Source organism: Capra hircus, chromosome 21, assembly GCF_001704415.2.
Source record: "Capra hircus breed San Clemente chromosome 21, ASM170441v1, whole genome shotgun sequence".
Classification (NCBI taxonomy): Eukaryota; Metazoa; Chordata; class Mammalia; order Artiodactyla; family Bovidae; genus Capra; species Capra hircus.
Genome location: NC_030828.1, coordinates 1,196,874 through 1,209,341, shown reverse-complemented (window position 1 = coordinate 1,209,341; position 12,468 = coordinate 1,196,874). Strand labels below are relative to the sequence as shown.

The window sequence follows — 12,468 nt, the reverse complement described above, 5'->3', positions numbered from 1 at the left end:
GGTCGCCTTGCGGAGCATCTGTGTGAATGCCACGTACCCTGGGACTACCCCAGCTACTACTACAGCTCAGGGGTCCTTGTCACAAGTCCTACCTCCTACCCTAACAAGGAAACTTTCCCATAAAACCACATAGTATGGTGAACTTGGCACTGGGGCAGATATGGCCCACCACACCCTCAAGCAAAAGAATTCAGGGGATGCATCTCTTCCTGCACAGTCAGTTCAATCACTGTCCGGCCTCTGCCGGAAAGTGCAAGATGGGCTTTGGTCTTCCTCAGGTACCAGGATTCAAGGGTTACTCTCACAGAAACTAGACCCCTTTCCTGGCCAGATTATCCTTAGACCAACAGCATGCAGGGCCCTGGGTACCGACCACACCCTAGAGAAAGCTCCCAAAATGCAGGGCTTGGTCCAAATTGAACTCCTCCTGACCCAAAAGACGACTCACCCACATTGGAAGCTTCCAGGGCCTCAGCTCACAAAGGGACAATGAGCACCCAGCAAGACCCACAGGACGAAGGTGGGCTTTGACTAGGGTGACATCACACCTTTCCACCATGTCTCAGCTATGCCACATGACGGAGGGCTCACAGATCACCAAGGCGGCTTCCAGGAAGACTTCAAAAGACCTGCCAGGAGAAGACCTTGGATATGCCAGGTTTCTGCCATAGTGCCAGGGGAGCTGCTGGCTCCTACACTGAGGCAGTGCTGGTCTGTCAACCAATGACCAATCTCTACCATAACCAAGGGCCTTGAAGGTTGATGCTTCATTGCCAGTGTGGAGAACACCTGGGTGTCATCAGGGCTGTCTGCCTGGCCCCAGCCTTTAAGAACTCACACACCTTGTTAATTCCAGGGTCAGGGCCCAAATGGCGGCCATGGGGCATGTGTACACACTGCATTACCACCCACAGGGCTGGCTCCTTGGCTTCTGTTACTGCAACTCTTCAAGGCACCAAAGATACGCTTGGAGAGTCATTCTACTGGTAGCTGGTCAGCAAGGCCACAAAGGTCACCTATCACCGAGCCTCCCAATCACCAGCAAGGCCCTCTCCTTTGTATCCAGCCAAGGACAGCTCCAAAAGGACCACAGTATGTATCACTGAAAAAACAACAGTGCCTGCAGCCTCAGTAGACATACTGTCCCAGGAAATCATACTGCACTTTACCTCACCGGCACAACCATTCTGCTCTAGGCCTCTGGCCAACCTGCAGGAGAAATGCAGGCCTGCGATCACTTCACAGTCCATGGTGGCCTCCAAGACTCAAGCACTGTGACAGCAGTTGCAATTCAGGAACTTCCAAGGGCAGAAACAAGGCCTATTGCCTTGCACAACTGCCACTGTTCCTGTAGGTCCCTACAACTGCTGCAGCCCAGAGGGAACACAGGAATCTCACCAACTCAAAGGGCCCCAACAGCGAGGACCTCAGATCTGACATGGGGTTCGAATCAGAAGCCACAGAAGCTTCCTTGCTTCGGTTTTCATAGCACCACAGGCCCAACTAGCCCACTCACAGCATGAACTGGGAGGAAACACACATTTCCGAGTGAAGAGCTCAAGAGCTCAGCCAGGATCTACTGCGACTTCAACCACCACTGGACAACCCAGATGCCTCTATGCTCCTCAGTGCTCTTCACCACGGACCTCACATTCCAAGAGCCACTCCAACGTCTGTACACGGCCCACCCTCAGACAGGAGCCTCGCAAATGGTGGTGACCTAGCTCCTCTGTGTGTGTGTGACACAGCGGGAGATGCCCTCACTGCTAACCAGTCCTGCCCTTAACTCCAAGGGAGGCAACGTGCTAGACCTGTTTCGATGAGGAGACGGTAGTGAGTTCTCACTCATTTTGTTCAATTTTCCAAGGAATGCATGTGAGGGTGTCATCATCGATCCGAGCATGTGCTGGCTCACTGCCCACCTCCACAGGGCAGGACGGGCCGCTCCCAGGAGGAACCAGTGACCTGGGAGTCCTGCAGCAGCTGGGGGAATTCAGAGCCCCCAGGCTTCTCAGCAAGAGGAATGGTCTCTCCATACGTACAGCCACTCAGACAGTCCCAGGAAAGCCAAAATCCATGATACGTCTTGAGGCAGGAGAAAGCGTACCGTGCTCGGTGATCCAAAAAGCAGTGGCAGCAACCTGGGCCCGCCACACTTCTCACCGGACTCCCTAGCACCTCGAGTCACCATCTCACGAGCAGGGCTCCATTTCCTGAGTGATGGACACTCACACTTGGGAACTTCACCTGACAAGGGGACAGAAAGCACAGGCAGGCTTCAGATGTGTACCCAGCTTCTCGCTAAGGAATACTGATGCCCATGGTTCCCTGAGGGAAGGATTGTATCTGCAACCCAACTGTACTGATTCTACAGACGACTGGATATATGTCTATAGAAAGAGTTCAGTTATTAGGTTCAAGTGCCTGTGGGTGTCTGTCTGACTGAGCGTGCAAGGGTGCAGGGCATTTGATGTGGTGCTGAGTGCCTTCTTCCAGTGTACCAACAAAGATGCGCTCTCAGCATGGGTGTACCAGGGGAACTCATTCCAGGTATTTCTATGTCTCAGAGCCCACGTGCAAAGACCCTGGTGTCTGAACATGCCTGCCGTCTCCACGAAGCCCTGACCTCCCACCCTCCCACAAAATGGGGGATGACACCTGGCACCTTCCTAGAGCCCCATGCAAAATTTCACCAACGGGCTGTTGACGGAAGTTCTGGGCTCCCAATCTCCATGCTCCATGCCCTCTGACCAAAGCACAGGGACCTGACCACCTAAGTACGCCTTGCTGACCATCTGTGTGAATGCCACGTACCCTGAGACTTCTCCAGCTACTACTACAGCTCAGAGGTCCTTGTCACAAGTCTCATATCTTCCCTGACCAAGGAAACTTTCCTAGATAACTGCCAAGGAGTGGTGGCTGACGGCTGAGAGGAGCTACTCCACATTCAAGGTCAGGAAGGGCAGCCATGAGGAGATACCCCTAGTCCAAGGTAAGGAGGAGCAGCTGTGCTGTGCTGGAGCAGTCTTGAAGAGATACCCCTTGTCCAAGGTGACTGTTTAAACTTCTTGCATTATGAGAGTGGAACAGAAGCACGGAGGCTTTCTTTGACCAACAGAACTGCAGTAGCTGCAATGGCCCACACAGAAGTGTGGCCAAGAGGAGCTACCCCATGCCCAAGTTCAGGGGTGGTGACCGAGAACACCAGGTTGTCATGGTGCAGGAAAGGCCTATAGGAGCTACCCCACGCACGAGGTTGGGGGCGGCGACCGAGAGGAGCTACCCCACGCTTGAGGTCAGGGGTGGCGGCCAGGAGGAGCTACCTCACGTCTGAGGATCAGCGGCTGCATGGGCAGGAGGGTGGAGAGGAGCTACTCAACATTCAAGGTCAGGACGGGCGACCTCATCCAAGGTAAGGAGCAGCCGTGAAGATATACCCCACGTCCAAAGTAAAAGAAAGCCAAACAAGATGGTAGGTGTTGGGAGAGGACATCAGAGGACACACACACTGAAACCTTAATCACAGAAAACTAGCCAATCTGATCACACAGACCACAGCCTTGTCTAACTCAATGATACTAAGGCAGGCTGTGTGGGGCCACCCAAGGACGGGTCATGGTGGAGAGGTCTGACAGAATGTGGTCCACTGGAGAAGGGAATGGCAAGCCACCTCAGTACTCTTGTCTTGAGACTCCCATGAACAGTATGAAAAGGCAAAATGATAGGATACTGAAAGAGGAACTCCCCAGGTCAGTAGGTGCCCAATATGCTACTTGAGATCAGTGGAGAAATAACTCCAAAAAGAATGAAGAGATGGAGTCAACGCAAAAACAATACCCAGTTGTGGATGTGACTGGTGACAGAAGCAAGGTCCAACACTGTAAAGAGCAATATTGCATAGGAACCTGGAATGTCAGGTCCATGAATCAAGGCAAATTGGAAGTCATCAAACAGGAGATGGCAAGAGTGAACGTTGACATTCTAGGAATCAGCGAACTAAAACGGACTGGAATGGGTGAATTTAACTCAGATGACAATTATATCTATTACTGTGGGCAGGAATCCCTTAAAAGAAATGGAGTAGCCATCATAGTCAACAAAAGAGTCCGAAATGCAGTACTTGGATACAATCTCAAAAACAACAGAATGGTCTCTGTTCATTTCCAAGGCAAACCATTCAATATCACAGTAATCCAAGCCTATGCCCTGACCAGTAACACTGAAGAAGCTGAAGTTGAACGGTTCTATGAAGACCTACAAGACCTTTTAGAACTAACACCCAAAAAAGATGTCCTTTTCATTATAGGGGACTGGAATGCAAAAGTAGAGTCAAGAAACACCTGGAGTAACAGGCAAATTTGGCCTTGGAGTACGGAATGAAGCAGGGCAAAGGCTAATAGAGTTTTGCCAAGAGAACGTACTGGTCATAGCAAACATCTTTTTCCAACAACACAAGAGAAGACTCTACATGGACATCACCAGATGGTCAACACCGAAATCAGATTGATTATATTCTTTGCAGCCAAAGATGAAGAAGCTCTACACAGTAAGCAAAAACAAGACCGGGAGCTGACTGTGGCTCAGATCATGAACTCCTTATTGCCAAATTCATACTTCAATTGAAGAAAGTAGGGAAAACCACTAGACCATTCAGGTATGACCTAAGTCAAATCCCTTATGATTATACAGTGAAAGTGAGGAATAGATTTAAAGAGACTAGATCTGATAGACAGAGTACCTGATGAATTATGGATGGAGGATCATGACATTGTACAGGTGACAGGGATCGAGACCATCCCCATGTAAAAGAAATGCAAAAAAGCAAAATGGCTGTCTGGGGAGGCCTTACAAATAGCTGTGAAAAAAGAAGTGAAAAGCAAAGGAGAAAATTAAAGATATTCCCATGTGAATGCAGAGTCGCAAAGAACAGCAAGGAGAGATAAGAAAGCCTTCTTCAGCAATCAATGCAAAGAAATAGAGGAAACCACTAGAATGGGAAACACTAGCGATCTCGTCAAAAAAAAAATTAGAGATACCAAGGAAACATTTCATGCAAAGATGGGCTCGATAAAGGACAGAAATGGTAGGGACCTAACAGAAGCAGAAGACATTAAGAAGAGGTGGCAAGAATACACAGAAGAACCGTACAAAAGAGATCTTCATGACCCAGATAATCACGATGGTGTGATCACTCACCTAGAGCCAGACATCCTGGAATGTGAAGTCAAGTGGGCCTTGGAAACCATCACTACAAACAAAGCTAGTGGAGGTGATGGAATTCCAGTTGAGCTTTTTAAATCCTGAAAGATGATGCTGTGAAATTGCTGAACTCAATATGCCAGCAAATCTGGACAACTCAGCAGTGGCCACAGGACTGGAAAAAGTCAGTTTTCATTCCAATCCCAAAGAAAGGCAATGTCAAGGAATGCTCAAACTACCGCACAATTGCACTCATCTCACATGCTAGTAAAGTAATGCTCAAAATTCTCCAAGCCAGGCTTCAGCAATATATGAACCGTCAACTTCCAGATGTTCAAGCTGGTTTTAGAAAAGGCAGAGGAACCAGAGATCAAATTTCCAACATTTGCTGGATCATCGAAAAAGCCAGAGAGTTCCAGAAAAACATCTATGCTTTATTGACTATGCCAAAGCCTTTGACTGTGTGATCACAATAAACTGGGAAAATTCTGAAAGAGATGGGAATACCAGACCACCTGACCTACCTCTTGAGAATCATGTATGCAGGTCAGGAAGCAACAGTTAGAACTGGACATGGAACAACAGACTGTTTGCAAATAGGAAAAGGAGTATGTTAAGGCTGTATATTGTTCATCCTGTTTATTTAACTTATAAGCAGAGTACATAATGAGAAACACTGGGCTGGATGAAGCACAAGCTGGAATCAAGATTGCCAGGAGAAATATCAATAACTTCAGATATGCAGATGACACCATACTTATCACAGAAAATGAAGAAGAACTGAAAAGATTCTTGATGAAAATGAAAGAGGAGAGTGAAAAAGTTGGCTTAAAGCTCAACATTGAGAAAACTAATATCATGGCATCTGGTCCCATCATTTCATGGGAAATAGATGGGGAAACAGTGGAAACAGTGTCAGACTTTATTTTTTGGATTCCAAAATCACTGCAGATGGTGACTGCAGCCATGAAATTAAAAGATGCTTACTCCTTGGAAGCAAAGTTATGATCAACCTCGACAGCATATTAAAAAGCAGAGACGTTACTTTGCCATCAAAGGTCCGTCTAGTCAAGGCTATGGTTTTCCCAGGGGTCATGTATGGATGTGACAGTTGGACTGTGATGAAAGCTAAGCGCCGAAGAATTGATGCTTTGAACTGTGGTGTTGGAGAAGACTCCTGAGAGTCCCTTGGACTTCAAGGTGATCCAATCAGTCCATCCTAAAGGAAATCAGTCCTGGGTGTTCACTGGAAGGACTGATGTTGAAGCTGAAACTCCAATACTTTGGCCACCTCATGAGACAAGTTGACTCATTGGAAAAGACCCTGATGTTGGGAGCATTTGGGGGCAGGAGGAGAAGGGGACGACAGAGGATGAGATGGCTGGATGGAATCACCAACTCGATGGACATGAGTTTGTGTTATTCTGGGAGTTGGTGATGGACAGGGAGGCCTGGCGTGCTGCGATTCACGGGGTCACAAAGAAGTCGAACGCGACTGAACTGAACTGATGGTGAAGTTGGCCCCGGGGCAGATACGGCCCATCTCACCATTGAAGAGCAGAATCAGGGCATGCATGTCTTCATGCAGTCAGTCCAATCACTGTCTGGCCTCCACCGCAAAGTGCAAGATGGGACCTGGTCTTCTTCAGGTACCAGGATCCAGTAGTCACTCTCACAGAAACGGGACCCCTTTCCCAGCCAGATTATCCTCAGATCCACTGCCTGCAGGGCTCTGGGTGCTGACCATGCCCTATGGGAAAATCTTGCAAAATGCAGGGCTTGGTCCAAATTGAACTCCTCCTGCCCCAAAGGGCAACTCACCCACATCTGAAGCCTCCACGGCTCTGCTCACAGGGACAATCAGCACCCAGGATGACCCACAGGAAGAAGGTAGGCTTTAGTTATGTCAACACCACTCTATTCGGCTGTGCACCTCTTTTCCCCTATGGTAAAACCACTGAGTGCTCACAGATCACCAGAAGAATTTATAAAAGCCAGGGGATGACCTTAAATGTTCCAGGTCCTCCGCCCTAGTGTGATGGGAGCCACTGGCTGCTACACTGAGGAAGTCTTGTCATGCCAACTGATTCCAAATCTCTACCACAGCCACGGGCCTCCAAGGTCAATACTTCACTGCGAGTGTGGCAAACACCTGGGTGCCATGTGGGCTGTCTGGCTGGCCCCATCATTTAGGACTCATACATCTTGCAAATTCCAGCTCTAGTGGCTAAATGAGGGCCAAGCAGCATGTGCACACACTGCATTACCACCCTCAGGGCTGGCTCCTTGGCCTCATTTGGTGCAACTCTTCAAGGTACCAAAGATATGCTTGAAGAGTCTTTCTTGCACTGCGCCACCAAGGCCTCAAGCGTTACCTATGACTGAGCCCTCCAAACAGCAGTAATGCCCTCTCCTCTGTACCCAGCTGACGGCAGCTCCAAAAGGACCACAGTACATATTGTTAGAACCACAATGACAGTGCCTGCAGCCTCAGGGGAGAGATCATCCCATGCAATCATACTGCACCATTCCTCACCTGCACAACCATTCTGCTCTAGGCCTCTGGCCATCCTGTCGGAAGAATACATGGCCAGGGCCACTGCACAGTCTACAGTGGCCTTCAGGATTCATGCACTGTGACAAGAGTTGCTATACAGCAACTGCCAAGGGCAGTTGCTTTTCGCCCCTGCCACTGTTCCACTAGGTCCTGCTACTGCTGCAGCCCACAGGCACTCAGGAATATTACTAAACCTAAGGACCTCAACAGTGAGGGCTTCCACATCAGCACAGCCCCAACTAGCCCACTTGCAGATGAAACTGGGATGAAATGCACCTTTTCAAGCCAAGAGTTCACTGGGCTGAATGGGCCTAGGTCTGGTCTACTGAACAGGATCTAGTACATGATCTCCTGTGAGGGTAATCAGCTGGCTGACTGTCAAGCTATAAAGGTGGCACTCTACGAAACCCCTGCAGATGGCTTCGATCTGGACACATCCTATTGAATAGGCAAAACCAAAATATTCTGAGAAAAAATTAGAAAGACATAAAATAAGAGAAGTAAAGATTACTGATAAAGGATGGTTACAGTTCAAGGATGGATGATTAATAATTCCTAAAAATGCTAAATGGAAAATTCTTAAGGGTTTACACTAGAGTTTTCCTAAAGACTTGGAATTAACCAACTATGTAACTCAGCTCTCAGCTTTTCAACAGACATTTAAAAAATACTGGGAGGTGACTCCTGACCCAGCCTCTGAGTCAAGCACACCATTGTTCCAGCCAGGAACCAAGGTCCTGATAAAGACTTTGGGATTGGGGGGTAGGTGGGGCGTGGATCCCTCAAGCCCCTGTGGGAAGGCCTTTACCAGGTTATTCTTTCTTCTCACACAGCTATCAAAGTGCCAAGAATTGATTCGTGGATGCACCACACTAGAGTTGAGAGGTGGCACCCATACCAGAACTAAGTGATGTCATTTTATGCCTTTACTTTCTATTCTCTTTCTTAGTACTCTTCGGACGGGCCTGATAATCTATGTGTGCCTGCTTATGCTGACTCTGAAAGTCCGGAGTCTGCCATTGGATCTTCAAGATAATGCCTTCCTTTTCCTGGGCTCACTCCTACGCTGCATTCCACAATAGGTATAGCTGCTGGGTCTGCAGAGTGCTCCCCTCTTCATCAGTGGAAGGCTTCCTATGGTAGGCATCTCCACTTCAAGCAAAGGACCTTCTCCAAGTTTGTGAATACCTTCAACAACAACAACCATATGTGATGCCTCTTCTTAATCTGATGACATCTAACAATCATAAGATGGACTGCTGCTGCTGCTAAGTCACTTCAGTCGTGTCCAACTCTGTGTGACCCCACAGACGGCAGCCCACCAGGCTCCCCCGTCCCTAGGATTCTCCAGGCAAGAACACTGGAGTGGACTGCCATTTCCTTCTCCAGTGCATGAAAGTGAAAACTGAAAGTGAAGTCGCTCAGTCATGTCCGACTCTTCATAAGATGGACTAGTGCAACACTTTGTACCTTATCTATGGACATAATGTGACTATTAACTTTGCTGATTGTTCTGTTTTTGCTGTTTGCTCCCTGAGTCTGTAACTGTGTAATGGGATTTGTTTCTAGCTGCCTGAAGGCTTTTAAGTTGCAAATGGTTGCTCAAACTCCTGCAACTGCAGCGACTTCCTGCAACTACTACTTGGGACCCCTGGATCACAGACCCTCAATATGAGAGTTAGCAAAATATGTTGATTCTCCAATTTAGGGATGACACTCCTTATCAGCTTGGAAGCAGGTATGTAATGAAAATGACGACCCTTTCCCTAAGCAAGATAATTCTCCTAAAAGAAAAGACAGGAAGGCTAGGGGTCCCCAAATGGAGGAAATAGGCTACAAGTGTCAGACACTTTTTATCTCTCTATTAAATATCAGGAGGAAACAAACTACAGCTGTCATATTTTTTTCCCTTCTCTATACAAAATTAAAAGGGTTCTTTTAAAATTCTGTGTTGCCATGACAATAACTTATTTCACATGAACTTAACTTTCCCCAAACTTTGAGCTAACTAAAGGGTATTACATATGGAAATATTTTCCTTAAGCTATATTAATGAACTATGTATTTATTCTCCACTCTGTCTGTCTTCACATGGACATCACCAGATGGTCAATATGGAAATCAGGTTGATTATATTTTTTGCAGCCAAAGATGGAGAATCTCTATACAGTCAGCAAAATCAAGAGTGGGAGCTGATTGTCGCTCACATCATGAACTCCTTATTGCCAAATTCAGACTTACACTGAATAAAGTAGGGAAAACCACTAGACCACTCAGGTATGACCTAAATCAAATCCCTTACAACTATACAGTGGAAGTAACAAGTAGATTCAAGGGATTAAATCTGATAGACAGAGTGCCTGAAGAACTATGGACAGAGGTTCATTTCATTGTACAGGAGGCAGTGATCAAGACCTTCCCCAAGAAAAGGCAAAATAGTTGTCTGAGAAGGCCTTATAAATAGCTGTGGAAAGAACAGAAGTGAAAGGCAAAGGAGAAAAGTAAAGATATACTCATTTAGATGCAGAGTTCCAAAGAATAGCAAGGAGAGATAAGAAAGCCTTCCTCAGTGATCAGTGCAAAGAAATAGAGGAAAAGAACAGAATGGGAAAGACTAGAGACCTCTGTAAGAAAATTAAAGATACCAAGGGAACATTTCTTGCAAAGATGAACACAATAAAGAACAAAAATGGTATGGACTTAACAGAAGCAGAAGATATTAAGAAGAGGTGGCAAGAATACACAGAAGAACTATATAAAAAAGATCTCCAGACCCAGATAATCACAATGGTGTGATCACTCACCTAGAGCCAGACATCCTGTAATTCAAAGTCAAGGGGGCCTTAGGAAGCATCACTATGAACAAAGCTAGTGGAGGTGATGGAATTCCAGTTGAGCTATTTCAAACCCTAAAAGATGATGCTGTGAAAGCACTGCACTCAATATGTCAGCAAATCTGGACAACTCAGCAATGGCCACAGGACTGGAAAAGGTCAGTTTTCATTCCAATCCCAAAGAATGCTCAGACTAGAACACAACTGCACTCATCTCACACACTGGCAAAGTAATGCTCAAAATTCTCCAAGCTAGGCTTCAACAGTATGAGAAGTGTGAACTTAAGCTGCATTTAGAAAAGGCATAGGAACTAGAGATCAAATTGGCAACATTCGTCGGATCATCAAAAAAAGCAAGAGAGTTCCAAAAAAAAATCTACTTCTGCTTTATTGACTATGCCAAAGCATTTGACTGTGTGGGTCCCAACAAACTCTGAAAAGATGAGAATACCAGACCAACTGACTTGCTTCTTGAGAAATCTGTATGCAGGTCAAGAAGCAACTGTTAGAACTGGGAATGGAACTACAGACTGGTTCCAAATCAGGAAAGGAGTATGCCAAGGCTGCATATTGTCACCCTGCTTATTTAACTTACATGCAGAGTACATCATGAGAAATGATGGACTGGGTGAAGCACAAGCTGGAATCAAGATTGCCAGGAAAAATATCAATAATCTCGGATATGCAGATAATCCCACCCTGATGGCAGAAGTCTAAGAAGATCTAAAGAGCCTCTTGATGAAAGCAAAAGAAGAGAGTGAAAGAGTTGGCTTCAAACTCAACATTCAGAAAATTAACATCATGGCATCTGGTCCCATCACTTCATGGGAAATAGATGGGGAAACGGTGACAGACTTTTTTTGGGAGGGGCCCAAAATAACTGCAGAGGGTGACTGCAGCCATGACATTAAAAGACACTTGCTCCTTGGAAGAAAAGTTATGACCAACCTAGACAACTTATAAAAAACCAGAGCCATTACTTTGTCAACAAAGGTCCATCTAGTCAAAGCTATGTTTTTTCCAATAGTCAGGTATGGATGTGAGAGTTGGACTATAAAGAAAGCTGAGCACCAACGAATTGATGCTTTTAAACTATGCTGTTGGAGAAGACTCTTGAGAGTCCCTTGGACTGCAAAGAGATCTAGCCAGTCCATCCTAAAGGAAATCAGCCCTGAATATTCACTGGAAGAATTGATGCTGAAGCTAAAACTCCAATACTTTGGCCACCTGAAGTGAAGCACTGACTCATCTGAAAAGACCCTGAAGCTGGGAAAGATTGAAGGTAGGAGAAGAAGGGGACGACAGAGGATGAAATGGTTGGATGGCATCACTGACTCGATGGACATGAGTTTGAGTAAATTCCAGGAGTTGATCATGGACAGGGAGACCTGGCGTGCCACAGTCCTTTGGGTCGTAAAGAGTTGGACATGCCTGAGTGACTGAACTGAAGTGAACTGAAGTGTCTTTAAAACAGTTCCTCCTAAGACTCAGAACCTATAATGGCTCAACAAATGAGTACATTTTGCTCATACAATTGTTCTCCTAATCTAAATTAGGAGAAGGAAATCGCAACCCACTCCAGTGTTCTTGCCTAGAGAATCCCGTGGACAGAGGAGCCTGGTGGGCTGCTGTCCATAGGGTATCACAGAGTCAGACACTTCTGAAGCGACTTAGCATGCATACATGCATGTAATCTACATTAATAAGACTATGTATTTCCTTGGAAACCTGCCTTTCTTCAAAATTCATGTCAACCCTTTTATGGCCCAGGCTGACTCACATTGTGCCAAGGTTCCTTCAAGGTGCAAGTTGTAGGTGAGGGGCCTGGTGGTGCTCTCTGAGTTTTGAGATATTTCCTTTTCTCTAATTAGCAGCCTG

General features: G+C 46.5%; 1 protein-coding gene across 16 annotated transcripts in view; it reads right to left on the bottom strand.

Annotated features, from left to right (window-relative positions):
• LOC102188534 overlaps positions 1-12,468 on the bottom strand; it is a 147,744-nt gene that overhangs the window by 73,992 nt on the left and 61,284 nt on the right. For 14 of the 16 annotated variants that reach the window (XR_001919885.1, XR_001919884.1, XR_001919883.1 and 11 more), the window contains one exon: positions 2,108-2,247. The exons of 1 other annotated variant lie outside the window; for it this stretch is intronic. The gene's annotated coding sequence lies outside the window, so the exon portion shown is untranslated. Of the gene's footprint in view, positions 1-448; positions 630-2,107; positions 2,248-12,468 lie in introns of all 16 variants that reach the window. One more of the 16 variants, XR_001919887.1, reaches the window with a different exon arrangement.